This window comes from Bos indicus x Bos taurus, chromosome 29, assembly GCF_003369695.1.
Source record: "Bos indicus x Bos taurus breed Angus x Brahman F1 hybrid chromosome 29, Bos_hybrid_MaternalHap_v2.0, whole genome shotgun sequence".
In the NCBI taxonomy this organism is placed as follows: Eukaryota; Metazoa; Chordata; class Mammalia; order Artiodactyla; family Bovidae; genus Bos; species Bos indicus x Bos taurus.
Window position 1 is genome coordinate 41,257,295 of NC_040104.1, and position 8,013 is coordinate 41,265,307.

The window sequence follows — 8,013 nt, forward strand, 5'->3', positions numbered from 1 at the left end:
AATGTGAACACACAGCATGAGAGGGTTTGAGAGGTACACCTGTAATTGTGTGAACATACTGAGGATGTAGCTGTTAAATACTTGTGCAGAAGGGAAAGCTATGGGGAAAAGTGACATTGTCCTAAATTTTGAAGGGAAAGTTGAAAGTTCACAAGAAATCAGTATAGAAATAACGTAACAGCCCATTCCTCTGAACTCTCATTCAGTATACTTAGTAGCTCTTAATCATTAACAAATTCACTATGCTATTTAAAGAACATTTATTGGGACTTTCCTGGTGGTCTAGAGACTTTTAAGACTCCATGCTCCCAGGGCAGACAACCGTTGGAATATTTCATGGTCTGGGTTTGATCCCCTGGTCAGGGAACTAGATCCCACATGCTGGAACTTAAAGAGTTCACATGCCATAACTAAAGGTCCTGCTTGCCCCAGTGAAGATTAAAGATCCTATGTGCTGCAACTAAGCCCCAGCACAGCCAAATAAATATTTTTGAAAGAAAGAATATTTATTGAGTATCCATTTGCTATTAATACTGGTACCAGGGGTACAAAGATTCAGTCCTTGCCCTCAAGAAGGTTAATCTAAAGGAGGTCACAGCATGCTGCTTAAGTCTGCTACAGCACTCCTCAGCTACACATTTAATTAAGGAAACTTAGTACCAGAAATGAACACTGATGAACAAGACACGCAATGGAATCTCATAGCTTATTCTCTGTCTTAATCATGTTCATCTTGAGATTTAAGGATTTGGTCATCTGAGGCCCCAAGCAAACTAGAGCAGAAATGGAAATCTTAACAAGGTGCTTTACAGCATCAAATATAACAATCTGAAACACATACACTCCTACTAATTTAAAAAAAATGGCCAGTAAGCCATTCAGCTTCTATTCTCAGAATAATTCATGATACTTGAAACTGAGGAAAAGGCAGGTGAAGGGAGGGAGAGAGGGAGCCAAGTCAAGTAGATAACTACATCAATGGTATTAATATTAACTCTTAAAAATTATTAAGCAACAAGTACATGAAAACCTCATTGTGAGATATTCAAATGATCCAGAAGAATAAAAAGTGAGACATGAAAGTCCCCCTTCACACCCACTCCATCCTATTTCTACTCCATTCTCCAGGGGTAACTACTAAGTTAGCACGACTCTTTCCTTATAGTCTTCCTTTGTAATTTACATATTTTTAAATAAATGGTATTATCCATACATATACTGGAAATTAATTTTCACTGTATATCTTAGCTTTCCAACTCATTTCATATAAGTCTAATATGTGCTTTTTAGTGACTAAAAAACATTCTTAGTGATTCCAGTATTCACATAGGTGACCCTTTCAATACCTTGGTCTCTCTATCATACCACTTATTCCCATGGTCATACTCTAGACCTGTGCCATCCAATATATAATAGTCATTAGTCATTTGTGGCTGCTGAGCATTTGAAATGTGACTAGTCTAAATTGAGATACATTGTAAGTGTAAAATACGCATTAAGTTTTAAAGATTTTCTATGTAAAAGAATGCAAGATATCTCAATCTTGATTACATGTTGAAATGTCACTCTTTTGGATATACTGGGTTAAATAAACACATTAAAATTGATTTTATCTGCTGTTTTTTTTAATCTGACTACTAGGAACTCTTAAGTTACATACACATGTGCATGCTAGATCACTTCAGTCATGTCTGACTCTGTGACCCCATGGATTGTAGCCTGCCACGCTCCTCTGTCCATGGGATTCTCCAGGCGAGAATACTAGAGTGGGTTGCCATGCCTTCCTCCAGGGGATCTTCCCAACCCAGGGATCAAAGCACATCTCTTAGGTCTCCTGCATTGGCAGGCAGGGTCTTTACCACTAGCACCACCTGGGAAGTCCTACATAAAGTGGCATGTATTTTTATCAAATTGTTTCTCTAGACCTTATCATTATCAATAAACTCAAATTCTTCACATTGTCAGTTATAAAACTCCATGTTCTGGTCACTACCTCCCGTCCTTCCCATCTTTTCCTCCTCACACCACATACTTCGCTTTACCAGAATCTATAATCCATCGATCCCACTACCTTTTCACTGTCTCACCCCTCTACCTCCTGACTGTCCCTCTCCAGTTTAAGCTACATCAATCTTTTTAAAGTTTTCCAATATTGAGGAAAAAAGAAAAGCATAAAAATGAATCTAGCTAAATTTGATTATGAAATAAAGGTACTGGCCTCTTGTTTTCTTTTGTGAATTTTCTGTTCATGCCTTTGACCCATTTGATTTGTAAATCAAATAAATTCTCTGTAAATTCTGGGTATTTTGCTTCTTCAGATGCAGAGATAGTCATCTGGGAAATAGCAAGATTGACTTATATGTTCACTTCCCTTGCCAACTGAAAACAGAAGAGATTTGTCCCTTACTCCATGACTTCAATTTGCCTTTTATACAATAGAAAACGTAGGGAAGTATGTCAATATTTTCCTCTGGCTTTGGGAAGCAGTACTTGTCAAAGTCTCTGTAAGAGGCCATAAAGGGGAATTAGGGAAATCTTGATCTGAGCCTGAGCCCAAAGGTAAAACTAAGTGAACCACAGTGAAGAAAGGCAGCAAGTCTCTAGAGGCAAGATAGTTCAGAGGTGTGAAGTACAGCCTGGAGCTCCCTTCTCAAAGTTCAGATCCTGGCCTTACTATGCACCAATGGGATGACTTTGAATAAGCTGTTTTACCTCTCTGCACCTCAGTTTCCTCATCTGTAAAATGAGAAATAAAGACTACTTACCTCATAGTGTTGTCAGGACTAAATGAGTTGATACATGTAAATCAAAATTGTGGCCAACTCAAAGGATGTTACTGCCATTACTGCACACCAACTAATACAGTCCTTTCCCTGTAGTTCTCAGTTTACCATTTTTCTAGGAAATATTAGAAGCACAGCAAAGAAAATCTATAACTTCCATTTGAATACATATTCATTCATTCGGCTAATATTAAGACGTAGTGTATGAAAAACATTGTAGACCACATGCTGGGCAATTTACCTAAACTTTCTGACTGCTTTGCAGTAAGGTTATAAAAATGGAACCACACCATACCTGGCCTATAGAAGGTGCTCAATAAATGTGTTTACATTTGTCTGTTTTCCCTGATATTTTCCCTGAGTCATATAACAGTGACTAAGATATGGTCCCAACTATAAGCTCTTACCTTCTCTCTTGGATTTTTCCCCTCCATTTCCTCCAACTGCCTTATTGGCCATGTGATTATCCTGTTTTGTGTTTACTGTATCACACTGTATTGCTTGCAGTGTATTGTATAATATTGATTTTCTTCCTGCTTTTGAACAATTATATTGGCATGTATAAACTATTGAGCATTTTAATTTCCAAGCTTAAGCAGTAATCTAATAATGAGGAAATTATATTCTACAGATGTGGCTGAATTTCATAGAACCTGTTCACTTACTTTCCTAGGCCTCATTAAAAAAAAAATTGTTCCAAATATACATAACGCATATTCCTCTACTTTCAACATCTTATCCTCCTCAAAGTCATACTATCATTAATAAGTATGAATAATTGAATCTTGGTAGCCCTGAATACCACCAGCTTCACTAAAGTAACAAGGCCCCCTAAAAGCCTCCCCAAGATTAGACATAGCAGAAGAGTAGTGAACTTAAAAGATATAACAATAGCAACTTCAAAATAAAACTGAAAAAAACTAGTATTAGTGAGTAGACATATATCTATAATTGAAGACAAAGAAGCAATTAAAAAAAATGTTTGAAATAGTAATGGCCAAAACTTTCCAAATTTGATAAAATCTATAAAACCAGGTTCAATGATTTCCAGATCAAAATGGTGACACAACAGGCCCCTAAACTCATCTCCTACCATAAACACACTGAATCTATAGCTACACATGAGCAAATCCCTCTAAAAGAAATCCAGTGGCCAACAAACACATGAAAAGATGTTCAATATCACTAATTATTACAGAAATGCAAATCAAAATTACAATGAGGTATATCAGCTCACACCAGTCTGAACAGTCATTATGAAAAAATCTACAAACAATAAATGCTGTAGAGGGTGTGAGAAAAGGGAACCCTCTTACACTGTTAGTGGGAATGTAAATTGGTACACCCACTATGGAGAACAGTATGGAGGGTCCTCAAAAAGCTAAAACTAGAACTAGCATATGACCCAGCAATCCCACTCTGGGCATACACCCAGAGAAAACCATAACTCAAGAAGATACATGCACCCCAATATGCATTACAGTACAATTTACAATAGCCAGGACATGGAAGCAACCAAAATGTCCATCAACAGAGGAATGGATAAAGAAGATGCTGTACATAGATACAATGGAATATTACTCAGTCATAAAAAGAACTTGGGCAATTTGCAGAGAACCTGGATAGACCTAGAGACTGTCATACACAGTGAAGTAAGTTAGAGAAAAACAAATATCGTTTATTAATGCTTGTATGAGGAATCTAGAAACATGGTAGAGATGAACTTATCTGCCAAACAGAAATAGAAACAAAGATGTAGAGAACAAACGTATGGATACCAAGGTGGACAGAACGGGTAGGATGAATTGGGAGATTGGGATTGACATATATACATTGCTGCTGCTGCTAAGTCGCTTCAGTCGTGTCCGACTCTGTGTGACCCCAGAGACGGCAGCCCACCAGGCTCCCCCGTCCCTGGGATTCTCCAGGCAAGAACACTGGAGTTTAAATAGATAACTAATGAGAACCTGCTGTACAGCACAGAGAACTCTACTCAATGCTCTGTAGTAACCTAAATGGGAAGGAAATCTAAAAAAGAGGGGATATATGTGTATGTATAACTGATTAACGAGCAGAAACTAACACAACATTGCAAAGCAACTACAGCCAATAAAAATTAATTTTAAAAAAAGAAATCTAGGAAACTAACTGAGCAACTACTACATATTAGGCAAACAAGAAGAGGTACACAACAAAGTATGTAGGAAAAGCTGAGAAACAGGCTTTCCATAAGCCCCACTGCCAACCGAATAACACACTATCGGGGGAAACTTGAAAATCCCAGTTCCTTCCTGAGGAGAGAAGGATTTGGACCCAATACCTAGTGTTCCAACATTTGAACTTCACCTGAAAGGACTTGTAAAATGACTAGACTTGTTTCATTTTCCTATTATTCATCTGTAAAATGAGAGTAATATTTATGTCTTGAGGATACTGTAAGAATTAATTAAACTACCTAAATGTCCATTCACAGATGAATGGGTAAAGAAGATGTGGTACATATATACAATGGACTACTACTCAGCCATAAAAAAGAATGAAATAATGCCATTGCAGCAACATGGATGGACCTAGAGATTATCATACTAAGTGAAGTAAGTCAGACAAGATAAATATATCACTTATATGTGGAATTTAAAATATGACACAAATGACCTTACCTATGAAACATACTCACAGACAGACAATAAACTGGTGGGTGCCAAGGATCTGGGCTTTGGGGAGGGATAAATTGAGAGTTTGGGATTAGCAGATGCAAACTATTATAGAATGGATACAGAATGGATAAACAATATGGATACAGAATGGATAGACAACATGGTCCTACAGAAGAGCACAGGAAACTATATTCAATATCCTGTGATAAATCATAATAGAAAGGAATATGAAAAAGAATTTAGAAGGCAAAGTGGTTGTCTGAGGAGGCTTTACTAATAGCTGAGAAAAGAAGACAAGCAAAAGGCAAAGGAGAAAGGGAAAAATATACCCAACAGAATGTGGAGTTCCAGAGAATAGCAAGGAGAGATAAGAAAGCCTTCTTAAGTGAACAATGAAAAGAAATAGAGGAAAACAATAGAATGGGAAAGACTAGAGATATCTTCAAGAAAATTAGAGATATCAAGGGAACATTTCAGGCAAGGATAGGCATGATAAAGGACAGAAATGGCAAGGACCTAACAGACGCAAAAGAGATTAAGAAGAGGTGGCAAGAATACACAGAAGAACTACACAAAAAAGTTTTAATGACCTGGATAACCACAACAGTGTGGTCACTCACCTAGAGCCAGACTTCCTGGAATGTGAAGTGAAGTGCCTTAGGAATCATTTCTACCAAAAAGCTACTGGAGGTGATGGAATTCCAGCTGAGCTATTTCATATCCTAAAAGATGATGCTGTTAACGTGCTACATTCAATATGCCAGCAAATCTGGAAAACTTAGCAGTGGCCACAGGACTGGAAAAGATCAGTTTTCACTCCAATTCCAAAGAAGCAAATGTCAAAGAGTGTTCAAACTACCATGCAACTGCACTTATTTCACATGGTAGCAAGGTAATGCTCAAAATCCTTCAAGCTAGACTTCAACAGAATGTGAACCAAGAGCTTCTGGATGTACAAACTGCCTTAGAAAAGGCAGAGGAACCAGAGATCAAACATCCAACATTCATTGGATCACAGGGAAAGAAAGGGAATTCCAGAAAAACATCTGCTTCATTGACTATGCTAAAGACTTTGACTGTGTGGATCACAACAAACTGGGGAAAATTCTTAAAAAGATGACAATACCAAACCACCTTACCTGTCTCCTAAGAAACCTGTATGCACATAAAACAACAGACTGATTCAAAATTGAAAAAGGAGTACATCAAGACTGTATATTGTCACCTTGCTTATTTAACTTCTATGCAGAGTACATCATGTGAAATGCTGGGCTGGAAGAATCACAAGCTGGAATCAAGATTGCTGGGAGAAACATCGACAACCTCAGATATGCAGAAAACACCACTCTAATGGCAAAAAGTAAAGAGGAATTAAAGAGCCTCTTGATGAGGGTGAAACAGAGTGAAAAAGTTTACTTAAACTCAACATTCAAAAAACTAAGATCACGGCATCTGGTCCTAACACTTCATGGCAAATAGATGGGGGGAAAATGGAAATGGTGACAGGGTTTATTTTTTTGGACTCCAAAATCATTGCAGGTGGTGACTGCAGCCATGAAATTAAAAGATGCTTGCTCCTTGGCAGGAAAGCTATGACAAATCTAAACAGTGTTTAAAAATAAAATAAAATTTAAAAAAATTAAAAAAAAAACAGTGTATTAAAAAGCAGAGTCATCACTTCACTGACAAAAGTTCTTAATAGTCAAAGCTATGATTCTTCAAGTAGTCATGTACACATGTGAGAGTTGGACCATAAAGAAAGCTGAGCACTGAAGAACTGATGCTTTCTAACTGTGGTGTTGGACAAGACTCTAGAGAGTCCCTTGGACTGCAAAAAGATCAAACCAGTCAATTCTAAAGGAAATCAACGCTAAGTATTCATTGGAAGGACTGATGCTAAAGCTAAAGCTCCAGTACTTTGGCCACCTGATGCAAAGAGCTGATTCACTGGAAAACACCCTGATCCTGGGGAAGACTGAAGGCAGGAAAAGAAGGCGACAGAGAATGAGATGGTTGGATAGTATCACTGACTCAATGGACATGAGTTTGAGCAAACCCTGGGAGAAAGTGAAGGACAGGGAAGCCTGGCATGCTACAGTCCATGGGGTCGCAAAGAGTAAGACATGACTTAGCAACTATACAACAATATATATATATATATATATAAATAACTATATGTGAATAAAATGACCTTTTTGAAAAAGACCCTGCACCCCAGGTGCACACCAAGCCAACTGTCTCAAAGTTGGCAGGAAAATTCACTGCACTTTCTCTTGCCAAAACCCTTACTGCCCACACAGTGTGGTACCATTAGGAGGAAAACCTCAATTCGCATACTCTTCCTGGTGAGAGAAACAAGTAGAATTTATGTTCAAAACTCTGACTTTTAAGGGGGATGCCTGAGGGACCATTCTCCATCTCATTTGAATCCAAGTACCGACAGAAATGAAGGGGCCAGATTAGGGATATCTAAGAACTCAACCATCAGTGTGCACCAGTGTCCATTACCAGACAGACTAGGTAGAGATCCAAAACTGGAGCACCAAAGAGGACACGGTATCAAAGAGACCCTC